We start from the raw sequence: 13,552 nt of genomic DNA on the forward strand, positions 1-13,552 counted from the left end.
CAAGATAGAGTCATTGTGTTCTTTGTGTTTAATGGACTTTTATGGATTTCTTTCATGAGGTAGCTAAACAGAGGGCCAAGTTCCCCATTCAGATGCACGTGTATGACTTGCTCAACACCCAAGAGATTCTCCATTCCTTTACACCTCCTACAGCCAAAATGAGTTCAAAGAGGGAGAGCATCCTTTTGCACTCGTTTCACTGGTGCAAATGACTTTCTGAAATGCAACAGCAGATGCCACCAGCAGATCAAATACTTACTTATTTCAGAAGCAAGGTTTGGGTGTTAGAATGATTTGCTTTTATCAGTTTCCCATTGCAGTCTGAGTTGACATTTGTCCTCCTTTTTTTTGTGTTATTCCTTGTCTTATTACAAACTAAGAGCTCTAAAGGAATAAAAGGCTCATAAGGAAAGTGATTTCAATTCTCACAGGACAAATTCCAGAGCTGCTTCTACCATTTAGGTTATGTAAATTTAGAGTTTTTTCAGCTGGCAAAAGCTGGTAAAACTTGGCACACAACTTTTAAAAATACGTCAGCTGAGGCTACAACAAAGAAAAGGGAATAGGACCAGTAGTCCAAGGGTTGAGGTATTAACTTAGTATCTGGTGAACTTAATTTGCCTTATGGCAGGTTTCTTGTGAAATTTCTTGGAGAAGTCAATGAGAATGTTTCTTTGGGGATACAGACAAAGAGACTTCCCCTAAGCCTGGACAATGCTAAATAACTACTATTAAGATAATGGAAGATATTGGTCAGCATGATTGTAAGAGTTACTTCATGTTACTGGTCTTTGTCCTGTGATTCGTATTAATTGAAACTGGTCTGAGAATGTGTATTGTTCTTTTACGTTTGTGGTAACATAAGGCAAGGAAACTTTTTAGATTTCATATGATATCTGATGTTTTACTTCATAAATTAATACTGCATATGGAAAGAATACATGGACTGTGCTTCAGAAATATGTACTGTAATACGTATTTCATCTAGTGCTGAAAGATGCTAAGAGCCCTGACCCCATCCAGCAAAACATGTCAGAGAGTGGCTAATTTCAGCTATATGAGTTCCACCTCTGAAGGCAGTGAAACCACTTTGTTTAATTAGTTCAAAGTGTAGGATGAAGGCCTCTGTAAAACCTTTGCTCCTGTGGTTTGTTTTTTTGCTTCCTTAACTGCAGCCATGAAATCAAAAAAATTGAATATTTGAAAGTAATGGAACTCTCTTCTTCGGTGAACACTTTTCTGTCAAATGACAGGTTAGCTGCTTTCTCCTGATTTGAAGTGACATTTGTGTGACAGCCTCACTAACATATCTAACTTCCCTGTTGTCTTTCTAAGGGAATTCCAAACCCAGTAAAAAAGTAATTTAATTTAAATTAGAAAATATTACATCTGAACTGTAGAGATTAGACAGCAGAGGTTGAGGTCATTAGACTAATTACTATTTATATCCATGACAACATGGCATATCCAGAGCCCATCAAAATAGGCTAAGAAAGTAAATGGCTGTAGAAGAGGCAAGAAGAGAGATGTCAAGCGCACTGTCCTGAGGAATGAAGTAGAATAGACTCATCCTGTCTGTGCACTGCATTTTCCCTCCACATTCCCAGGAAAGAATCAAGGGGGAGGATTACAGTGGATTGTTCATCTGTTCATGTTTGCAGGGAATCAATGGCCCTTTGGAAATCTACTCTGCACTCACCAGGGGAGCCCTATGAAAAAGCCCAAACCCTCTCAACAAAGGTGACTGGGGACAGACTAAGCTGGTTCACGAGGAGGATAGAAAATTACTTCGAGACCAGCCCTAAGGCTGATTCCACAGGACCATAAAACCACTGTGCCATGCATCTTGCATATTCATTAGTGTCACACTGCCTCATATGTGCAAGCACAGAGCAGCTGCAGTGTCAACATGCCTGCAAAAAAGCATTGGGACACACATACTGGAAAAAATACATTAAAATACATCATATATTATTAAAAATATATAATTTGCATTTCTTCTCGGTGAAGCTTACTTGTGAGGAACAATGTCCAGCACCTGCTGGCAGCCAGTACCCGTGGTCCTGCTGTAAGAATGGGAAGTCATCCCTTTTCTCTTGCAGCAGAGCCTCCCATCATCATGACAGAGAGCACCATTTCTTCTACACACACTGAAGCACTCAAAAAGGTTTCTTTCTCATACCTCTGCTTTTACTACACGAACTGCTGTGGTACAAGAGAAGTCTGTCATAATTTGCAGGCCAGCTGTACCAGTAGGTCTGAGAATCTTAGTGAACTGTGGCCCTTAGAACAGAAAACTGTATTTGAGGCCAGACTAGCATTCCTAAATGAGGATATAGCCTGATGTAGGTGGGCTTATGTAGCTGGTGGGCTCATGAAGATGTGTGCTATCCAGAAAAGACCAATACCTTTTGGAGAAACAGTAAGGCTAGCAATGGGTTTCTGGATGGTCTTTAAGACCTTTCTCATCACACAAATTCTTTGGTTGGGTATTGCTCACTCTAGATCAGTTTTAAGTGACTTTCTCACAAAAGTAATACATTTTGCAAGATGTAAACATGCTTCTGATGCTTATTCTTAAGCTGGTGTAACCAGTTGTCCTTTGTGTGGGAAGTGTTTAATTTCAAGTGAGGCGGTAAAAATGCATAAGAGTACAGACTGCTTCTTATTTATTAGACCTCTGTGTTATTTTATCATGATACAGGAAATCATATACTTCAGCTTGTAGCTTGCAAGGGATATGTGCATGACTCAGCCTAGACATGAGTAAGTGTAATGATTTAGTGAGCTTCCTCGTCTGCAAAGGCATTTGGAAGAAGAATGCCTACATTACTCAGCATTTTTGTGCACTTCATGTTAAGCAGTGGAAAAAAATACCAGCATCAAAAAAAGAGGAATAAAGCAGAACAAATAATGCAATACAAATAACTTAATTCTATTAAAATGCTACCAGTTAACATCAGGAGGGCATAGAAGTACACAATGTACATATAAGTTAAAAAAAAACAGGCAGTGCAAGATTAGGACAAGATGCAGGCATATGAATGGTGTAACTGTGGATTGCAGGCAGAACAGTGATTTGACAGTTGGGATTATTTTAATATGTTTAGAACCCTTGTAACCAAGAATGCAAAGTGAAAATCAGGGAGTCAAAAGAGCTGAATTATTTTGGTCCTGGATTTCCAGCACTCCTGATTGCCCGACTTCAATCTTCAGAAAAACACAAGATGCCCCATGTAAAAATCCTTTGTCTCTTGCATTTTTTTAAAAAAAAGTTGTTGGTCCAATGGACTTGATGGAACTGAAGAAGACAGAGCCCCTTATTCAACATTCATGGAGTCTTTAGTGGACTGGATGTCTGTCAGTAGTGGAATAATGTTGTTAAATGTTTGAAACCTGGCTGGAGGACTAGTGGCAGCATTATGTCAATGTCAGAGTGAAGCCAGACATGGATATCTCTTCACATAAACTTTAAAGTTATTTAGGTTTTTTTATATTTATATAAAGATCCTGGGTCAGTGGTAGAGGAAGGCAGACATTTCTGAGTATCTTTCCCATTGTTACAAAGTACAAAAGTGATCTCCTGGTTTTTGCAGCTACCTTAGATTTGAGTAAATTATAGTAAAGGAGTAAAAAATGAATTAAAAGCATTTCCCTTCCCTTAAACTTATTCTCCAAATCACAGACCTGAAACATGTTATTTGGGATAGCATTGATAGAGATTCCCAGTCAACTTCCACAGACATACTTGTGATAGTGTGTTGTAGGTGAAACAAATGCTGCAATGTGTTGCATGCCTCCCATGGTTTGGTTGGTTTTTTTGTAACCACATGATGATCTGAGTGTTTTGCAGCAGTGAATGGAAAGTTAGCATTTGACATCTGGATTTTTACAGGTAGTATTCACAAAACAGAGCCGCCCACCCAAAGCCTGCTATTACTTCACCCCATTTCAAATGCTCCCAAAATTATTTTGTTCTATTAAATTAAATTATAGCTCATAGCTGGTGGCCTGTGTTTACTACAAAAGATGAAAGGTTTTTGTTGCTCTGAAGTTTTTGGGTACCATGGAAACAAGAAATACTCTATATCTCCCTGCTTGATGATGAACACTTGCATAAAGTACCAGGACTGGACTTATTGTGGTTCCTGGAGTAAAGAAAACCAGTGAAATAAATGTTCAGCAAAGTGGCATATCCCTCTAGTAATGAACAGTGCATTTGTTCACCTTGGATGAGGAGGTGCCCAACATCTCCAAGAAGTGAAAAATTATTCTTTTAGCCATTTTGGACATGTGGACCAGGCAGACAGTTTAAATCAGTGTATTCTGGATCCCCAAAATGTACAAGCAAGAGCCACTTGTGGCACTTTGTTGCTGTGACAGCTCTTGCAGGTGAAGCAGTGCAGAACAGAGGCCAAGGAGAAAGCGGATCCCTTGCTCTTTGCTCAGGACTGCTCAGCTGTGAGCACATCCAAGGTCCTAATGCTTGCAAAGCCCTTTGGGGTTGTGAAATGCTTCACCTTTCTACATGCTAGTGATAAGCCTTTGAAGTATCACCTGTGGGAGAAAACTTTTCTATGGTGGTCCAGCGTGGAGGGAGAGCTGCAGTGTTAAGGAGGGGAAGGTCTGTGCTGTGGCCCATCGGGCAGGCGCTCTTTCCTGGGGCAAGCACACCCTCGATGGTTGCTGCTATCTTGCTGATGTGGATAGAAGATGTATGCAAAAAATCCCTCCCTTCCAGCAACTCCCATCTCAGAGTGCTGAACTGAAAGATGCCTAATGAAACGAAGTGCAGGAGAAGCACAGCTTCCAAGAAAAACACTTAACCTGAGAGACCAAAATAGATGCTGACTGTAAGCTTACATGATGCAAAATAGATGCTGAATGTAAGCTGAATATAAGCTTACCACCTCTCCCAAGCAAAAGGTGCCTTGGTTGTGCACTCTAATGTTCTACTGTGCTTGGTCTCTGTCTGCTTACCAGTATTAGACATAATACAAATCTAAGTGGAAGCAGATGCAAAATATGGTAGAATTTTTTCAAATTTGGCAGAAACATTATCTTCTCCCATTACTGCAATTGAATCTTACAGGTAAATGCTTGATCTGAGTTCTGTTAGAGAATCTGGTCTAGGCCATGAGAAGAAAACCCTCCCCAAGCTGATTTGATATGAAGAAAATAAAATCTTCTTAATATATCTTATTAATAGACTATGACTGCCTTACAGATCTGTGATGCTAGACGGGGTCTGTGCTAAAATCTCTTCTCACTGAAGAGTCCAGCAAGTACAGATTCATGGTTCAGCTGAGGTTGTTGCACCTTTAGCATTTTCTCTCCTTCAGGCATCTGTTGCTTCATTTCTTTCTGATGCCAGTGTTTGTTTCCTGCCTCTTCTTTCCATGATAAAAACCTAGTATGTTTAAGGCAGGGAACTCTGAATCTAATTTAGTCTATCTTGCACTGTCACTTATAGTCTTTGTATGACAGAGAGAGAGAGAGAAAGAGAACTTAAGACCCATGCAACAGCACCCCTTCAAGAGAAGGATCATCTGATGTCAAAACCAGCTGCTCAGACCTTCCTTGTAGCAGACAGTGTAAGCTGGGACCAGAGATGCCATAAACCTCTTCTTAGCCAGGTTTCAGCCATTTCCCTTCAGTCTTAACCTCCAGAGAGATATGAGCAGTCCCTGAAATTATGCTAGTGCAGAGAACAGTGTGTCTTATTTTGCAACTTCACATTGATGACAGATGGAGAAAATTATCAGGAGCATTGTTTATTCAGCATTTTCAGCTTTTACCTAGAATGCCAGATGCAGCTGTAGGCAAGCCTTCAGTCTACCTCCATATGCTTCCCATCTGACCAGTTCTGTTGGGTGAGCTCTGTAAGAGTGAACTTGCAAGAATGACCTCATGGCCATGCAGTGTCTCCAAATTCTGCTCACCTTGTGAGGGAATATCAAGCTTTCTGCACAGGAGTAGCTGTTCATCCCCAAGCCTTTTGTCTGCCTCTCCAGTAAGATTGATCACCACCAGTTCTCATGTGCTGCAGGTCTGCAGATTCCAATTTCAGCAATCCCTTGGAACAGTGGTTTCCAAAAGAGCACAGCCTTCACCTCCCATTGTGCTCTTGATGGGGTTTATTTATTATATGTGATACATTTCTTGGAAAAACAGAGACCAAAACAAAACCAGACAAAAAGCCTAAAAACCAGGAAATTACAGGTTTTCAAAGGAACCTCCTCTGCAATGTGATTAGAGAATTTCTCAGAACTTGCGTGATGATGTAAGAAAAGCAATGAGCTAGGCGTTGCTGGGTGGCAATGGATTTGAAGTTTTTTCATATGGTATAATATATTCAGACATAACACTTAAAAAAAAGAAACAACAAGCCAACACTAAAAATAATAACACAGCTTACTACTTCAGCTCTGAAACTCAACTCAAAATAGCAGAATGACATGCCAGTGCCTTAACAGTTGCTTAAATGCTGGTGTTCTGGGTTTAATAGTAGCAATTTCTGGCTCTTCCACAACTCCTAGGCATTGCTAGCTCCTAATAACTTAATTATTCCTATGCATCTTACAGAATGGAGAAGAGGATAGACTCTTCAATTGGAGTACAGACTCCCTCCACATCATGTGTGTCTGCTCTCCTTAAATATGTGTATCATATTATGGACCTTGATAACGACACCCATTTGCCTAATCTGAGAGCCAGATATAAAAGAAATCCCAAAACTCTGCCTGTACATAGCAAAGTATTTTCCTCCTCTAGTGCTTCTGACACTTCACCCATGTCAGTATGCTATAGATTTAGAGACATACCCGTTGAGAACAGAAGCAGGTAGTCAAGGTGTCCTGGCTTCAGCTAGGGTGGAGTTAATTTCTTCTCATGGTGTTTCATCTCCAGCTGGGCTTAAAACCACCGCACAAGGATGCATCTTTTAGGCAAGATAACACTTGTAAAGTGCCATCCATTTCTATATGAGTTAGTACCAGCTCACATGCTTCACCCTCTTGTGAAAGGGGGAATACCTCTAGGTCAGGTTCAGCAAGAAAAATGCAATTTTAATAACTGCAGACTTTCAATAAAATGGACATTTTGTGCAAGGCTAGGTTTCTACTGCCATACTAGATGAGACGTAGTGAAATATTATCACATGAAAAACTCCTGATCTCCTTGGTTTTAACACTTCAAAGTTAAAAAGTGCATATCTCTTAATGTGATGGGGTTAGCCAGGTGGGGAAGTCTCTTCCTTATGCATGTATTATGTACTGAATCACCACTGAGGAAAAGCCATCTAGGATTGTCACATCTTTTTTAAGCCTAGTAGAACTGACAGGGGTTTCCTGAAGCAGTGAACTGTATTATAACATGAAGTGTGGGAAACTGTTGAACTTCATGACATCCGAATTAAATATTAATCACGATCCAAATGGGATAGTTGCCTGGAGTAAAACAAAACTGACTAGAGTCCATTCCTTTCCTTGTTATGCTTACTTTTGTTGGGGTTATCTGGTCGGTTTTCTTTCCTTGTATGCCAGCCCTAACACAGGGTAGTACAGGTGAAACAGTTCCTTATGTACAGTTGGTTCATATAGCACTTGGTCGATGACAAAAAATAAAACTGTGGAAATTCTATAACAGGAAGACAAGTGAAGGTAACCTATATGTGCACAATCTTTAAAGACATGACAAACTTGGAGTGTATTTAAGAGAAGGCAGAGAGTTAGGCAACAGCATGAATTTTTATTGCTTTCCAGAATTATTAGTCTCTCTCCAAATTAAATCAGAGGACTTCTCTCTTCCCTGCCAAGCCACTCTTTATGTGCTGGACAGAGCACATAAAGAGGCCAGAACATGCAGTGTGTGTGTGTGTAGATAAAATTCTGAGGTCAGGACATGCAGTGTATGTGCACACTTGCTCACACACATGGTCACAGAGCCAGGGGAGACACAGCTGCAGTTCTAGTCCTCAATATTCCCATCTCCCAGAGCAGGGCTAGCGCTGAGTAGGTGGAGGTGGGGCAAGGTGCAGAGTCTGGAGCCACCCAGTGGGCAATGGTAGTCTGAGCCTCCGTTTTAAAAAATCCGCAGTCTGAGAAGCATGTCGCCTTCCCTGTAGGGTATTTTAACTTCTGCAGTACATGTATCCTCGGGCAAAAAGTAAAGCAAAGCCCTGTTCTGGTCCATTGAAGGCAAAGAAAGACTGGATGTGCAGTACGGAATCCTGATTGATGAGAAAGGGACGCATGTAATGAATTTCATTGGGAATTTGCAGTTAAAGAAAAAAGTCCCAAGGCATGTTCAGGCATGTTCAGGAACAGACAGTAATCTGCTTGCACATGTATCATGGTCTCACTTCAAAAATGCGAACAATCTGTAACAGAGAAGCTCAGTGCATTCAGAAAAAACTGTAGACATCCAAGAATACAACTGATGTGGTCAAAGTAACAGCAAGGGACATTCAGAGCGCTTGGACCAGCGTATTGCAAAGGTAAACATGCTCATTGCCATGTACAAACACAGGCTTGTAGGCTGAAATGGTACATGGCTCTATGGTGTAAGATGCTGAGGAATCAGGTCCCAGCAAGAGATTGCTGTAAGAAGTCAAAGTACAGAACTGACTTGGTATGACATGCACAGGGCAGCAAAACCTATGAGGGAGAGATAGGGACTAATAAGTGGAGGCAGCAAGACTTTTTACAACATATCCACATGGATTAAAATAATTTAAAAGTCAGATTTGCATGGCATCTGCTGTGACCTGTTGAGGCCAGAGGGGAAAAAGGACTTAACAAAGATGTCAGGATTATTTTCAAGCAACAGAGGAGGGGGTAGAGAAGGAGGAAAAAAGGAAAACTCAAAAATTTTGCAAAACCCACAACATTAAGGTCAGATAAAGCAGAGCTTTACCAGGGATTTCCATGTAATCAATACCCAGAGCTTCAGTTAGGAATCCTGAACAAAGCATGTTGTGTGCTGCAAAGTTTGGTCAGCAAGGTCAAGCAGCTGCAGTATTGGATTATGACTTTAGAACATCATTAATAGCTTAGAAAGAATACTTGAAGTGAAAGGTAAATTCTAGTTTACCAGGCACTGGAGTCAGACTTGGACAATGTTCATGCTTCTTTTTAGAAGTCCTTCAGCCAGTGAAGACTGCCTGATATGCAAGGAGTCATAGCTTTGAGAGAGTGGAAGATAGCTATGTACTGAAATTGGTCCTCCTTGATGCTACCCATGTAAAAGAATCTGTGGACAAGGGTCTGATATGCTCTAGGTGCCAGAAGCATGGCTCTTCTGAGGCTTAAACGGGGATCTGTTCTCCCTTCTCTGTAGCTCTCAGTCTACCTCAGGAAAATTCACCTAAATACAGTACCAGAGTCCTAAGAAGGCAAGTAAATTCAAAAACAAAGTACTTGTCAAGGAAAAGACTATCTGAAACAGATGAGGCTGATTCTGAATAACTGGATCACTGGTGAAACTTCAAAAAACTGTAAAAACATTTTTTAGATTGTAAATGGTCTGAAAGACCTGACAGAGCAATATCAACCTAATGCTGTGTCATTCCCAGGAAAATGCATTAGTCTTCCACGTGAAAGTTTGTTAAATTATGAAAACTCTATATTAGAACATTTTTACTAATGCGGCTAAACAAGCAAAACTGCCCTTTGTGGACTGATGTTTTTACCAGCAAAAAGTATGGACACTTAAATGCAGTGACTTCTGTAGGCAGAGGTTATTGTAGCCATGTACTTACCTCTCTACTAGAACATATACAGAAATAAAATGTTTTTAATAATAACCTACCCTCTAGGCAAAACTAGCACATCAATGGGAACGTTTGCAGTCATTGCTAGTCACGGGGGAGAGTCACGGGGACCAAGTCTTTGCATCCTGCATTTGTCTAGACAATGTAGGCGATGCAGAGCTTTCTCTGGGAATTGCCCCAAGGAAGGAAATCAGCCATGAGAGGATGAAGTGCAGAATTGCCCCTGGGTTAAACTCTTACTCTGCCAAAGGCTTCTTGCATTATTTGAAGCAAAGTACTTCAGCAGTTCTTCCACATCTCATACACCACTATTCATTTGTGCAATTATCTTTCTCACACATTTAGTATGATGCGAGCTGAGCTCTTTGATACAGGAATTGCTTCTCATTGTATGAAGAGAGAACTTCATTGCTGCCCCTTAGAATACCAAGTGAATTTTTGTTCTTCAGAATTCTTCACGTTTTTCTCTTATTTTGCAGCGGCAGCTGAGATATAGTGCTTCTGAAGGCATGGCTTGAGGTGCCTCAGACCCATGGTGTGACACACCTGCATAAATTAAATAGCTTTTGTTGGTAATTCCTAAAGGAGTTTCATTTTTTTAATTCAGCTATCAAAATCCAGTTCCCAAATGATGAATCTCTTTAACATGATGGTGGTTTTCTTATCTTTGCCCATTAACCAGTGGGCTTGTTTTATTTCTTCTTTTTCTCCTGCTGTCACTCTCTGTATGCAGTGAGTCAGGAACATAGGATTCCTACTGGATCTCCAGCAGGGTTGCATCACCCCACCCCGTGCTGTGCACAGTAGTATATACTCTTTGCTGCAAAGAATTTGTATGCATGTCATCAAGGAAAGCAATGAAAGAAAAGGAAGCGGGGACCAGAAGCATGGACTAGAGCCTAGGTTTTCCAAGCTTGAGTAATCTCTCAGTAGATAAGTAAGTCTATGACCAACTGGTGGACTCAAATTGTAGCATGGATCTTTAACACTAGAAGAAACATTCGTTGTCTACGAACAGATACCAGAGAGAGAAAGCATTCCAGCTCAGACCCTAACACCTTCGATTGTAGCTCAGGGAAAATGTCCTAAATGGTGGAGCTGTTGCTGGGCCGTTTAAAGAACTTTTTGTTTGTAGGAAACCCATTTGGAAAACATGAACCTGCCTACAGAACCTTAACTGCACAAAGTATGAATAGACAGATATTCCATGTAATCATGGATTACTGGCAATACATAAGCATATGGTAAGGGAGCCTATAACGCGCATGTCAAATAAGAGACCAAGGAAAATAACTTATAATTAAATATTAGAGCCCTAGGCTTATATTAGAAGTTTTCAATTCAGTTTTAATCTTGTGCATTTTTAAAAACATACTTAAAAAACTGTAAGTACTGTTTCCTGGTATTAGTCTATCTTTTGCCTCATTTCTGCGTCTTCTATGTGAGAATACTCATTAATCAGGACAGGGAATTCCACGCAAGTGATCCTCCGAAGAATCCACATTGCAATCAGGATGTGGGCGGGCAGTCTGGCGCAGGAAGATGTTTTTCTGTAGGTTCATTAGATAAAGGAGCAGTCTTAGTAACCCAGGTAAGGTTTGTTGAGAGCTTCAGCTGAAGACAAAGATTTTAGTTCCAAAAGAATAGAAGGGCAGTATGAAATTCTACTAAATTACAGCAAAAGGCTAAGGGTTTTCTGACTTGTCTGATGACTTCTGGGCTTTGTGATTTGGCACAGCTGAGATAAACCCAGATAGGCAGAAGGTTCCTAAATTTAGGAATGCATTCCAGACATCAGTTGCGGCAAAGCAACAATGTAACACCAGCAGAATGGGGTATGTATATCTCATCTTGCTTGCAGCATCCAGGTGGTGAAACCAGAGTAGTCTATTCACCCTCCAATCGTCATTCCAGAGGGGTTGTACGGGGTTGTACCATTTGGTCCTGCAAGGACAGCCCAGCTCACTGTCAGAAGGTGTGCCCAGCGATAAGACATCACTTCTGATGTGGAGAAGTGGTTCATATTTGTTAAACTGGCAGTCCGGTTTTGATGCCATAGGATTTTCAGCCGAGAAAATAAATAAAAGGCAAAATAACATCATTCTGACTTTAGGAAAAGTTGCAGCAGGAAGTGAAGATACCACCGGATTCACATGTGTACCCTGTCTGTGTCCCAGAACATGCAAGGGAAACACCTCATCCCTTTAAGCCCTTACCCCATTGGCGTCACCTTTTGGGGAGAGCTGTGGAGAACTGCAGGATGTCACCATGCCAAAAACATGATGATCCTCAGCTCTGTTTTCTTCTTGTGAAATTACTGTACTTTCACTTAGGCACAATCTAAAATTTCTTGCCTGCTGAAGGCTGGAAGTAACCACCACGTCAGATGTAACTTGTTATGTCACACGTATGGTCATTGAAAGCTCAGTTTTAAGGCTATGGACAATGTTTGGTAATCTTCCAGGCAGGCAGCAGTGGTCAACTATCCCTTTATCATCTTTTAGACAAGCAATTTCCGGAGTAACCACCCTACATTCAAAACCCCCATGTCATTCTCTGCTCTTTGCTAATTAAAACCAGCTTTACAAATGCAAATCATTAATTATAGTAGTGCTGTGTCGCAGAAAAGTCATCCTATTTTCCTAGACCTGTTAGGGCTACTGGGGAGATTCTTTCATGCGTGTGTAGCATCAGAGGTCAGGTAAAGAGTCCAGCTTGGTCTGGACAGCAGTTGCTGAAAATGGTGTTGATTCCCTGGAAGAATGAACTGAAAACAGATTTCAGTAGTTGAAGTTTTCTTTGCATAAACAAGTTTTGTGAACTTGTTCTCTTCTTACCAGCTATTTTTTTCCTAAATGTTTGTAGTACATTGCTTCTACCCAGAGACCTTCAATTATCAGGGATTGGTACCATCAAAATGATACCACCTAAGGCAATACAAAATCTCAGGTGTAGAAGAGAGATGCTGTGTTACACTGGTTTGTTAAATGCTTTTATTTGAAATTCACAGTGCATGAACAGAAAATATGACCAAATCAGACCAATGCCCACCATGCAAATTCTTCATCCATGCCTCAGCTTTTTTCCTCTCTACAGAATGGGAGTGTACTAACAAACGCTTTGATAACCTGCAAACAATTAGCAGAACACATGAGAGCCACATCCTGATGTCCTGGCTTACAGGGTCCAAGGCTACTGTGGATCCCAGGACCAAACAGATTTCTTGCCCACAGCATAAGTTGCTACACGTTACTTTTTGGGAGGCTGCTATTCCACTGTATTTTGTAGGTACTCATTCCACTCTTCAGGCATTTCAAAGAAGAAAGAATGGAGCATCCACAATTGCTCCCTCTTGAATGCAAATGGAGGCCAGGAGAATGCAATGTGGTTCTTGGGAAGTGAAAACTCCTGCTTAAATGGGGTGTGCGACAAATGAAGACATTTAATGAACAGGATGACTCTTACAGGTGGCTCCTTGGTGGAGCTGTGCTTTGTCAGGCCCTCCACCAAACACCACCAGAATTCCCTTGGGCACCAGGTGGGCTTTATGTGGCACTGGAATGCTGTTGGGTTTGCACAGTTAAATCACAAATTTGCTTACTTCAGTGCCACTGTCCTTGACTTGCCTCAGTTGCAAACAAGAAAATACATCTTTTCTTTTGGAAGATTACCAGATCAACAACAGCTGTGAAACATGACTCAAGCAAAGCAGGGTGTCTGATATTCCTTCTTTATTTCCAGTGCTTGTTCTGTCATATGAAATGTCTGTAGGGCAAAGTT

The 13,552-nt window shown here is 40.9% G+C and overlaps 1 protein-coding gene across 1 annotated transcript in view; it reads left to right on the forward strand.

Moving 5' to 3' along the window:
* PALM2AKAP2 (PALM2 and AKAP2 fusion) overlaps positions 1–13,552 on the forward strand; it is a 267,640-nt gene that overhangs the window by 66,773 nt on the left and 187,315 nt on the right. The window lies entirely within an intron of this gene.

Source organism: Pyrgilauda ruficollis, unplaced genomic scaffold, assembly GCF_017590135.1.
Source record: "Pyrgilauda ruficollis isolate IOZ18807 unplaced genomic scaffold, ASM1759013v1 scaffold75, whole genome shotgun sequence".
In the NCBI taxonomy this organism is placed as follows: domain Eukaryota; kingdom Metazoa; phylum Chordata; class Aves; order Passeriformes; family Passeridae; genus Pyrgilauda; species Pyrgilauda ruficollis.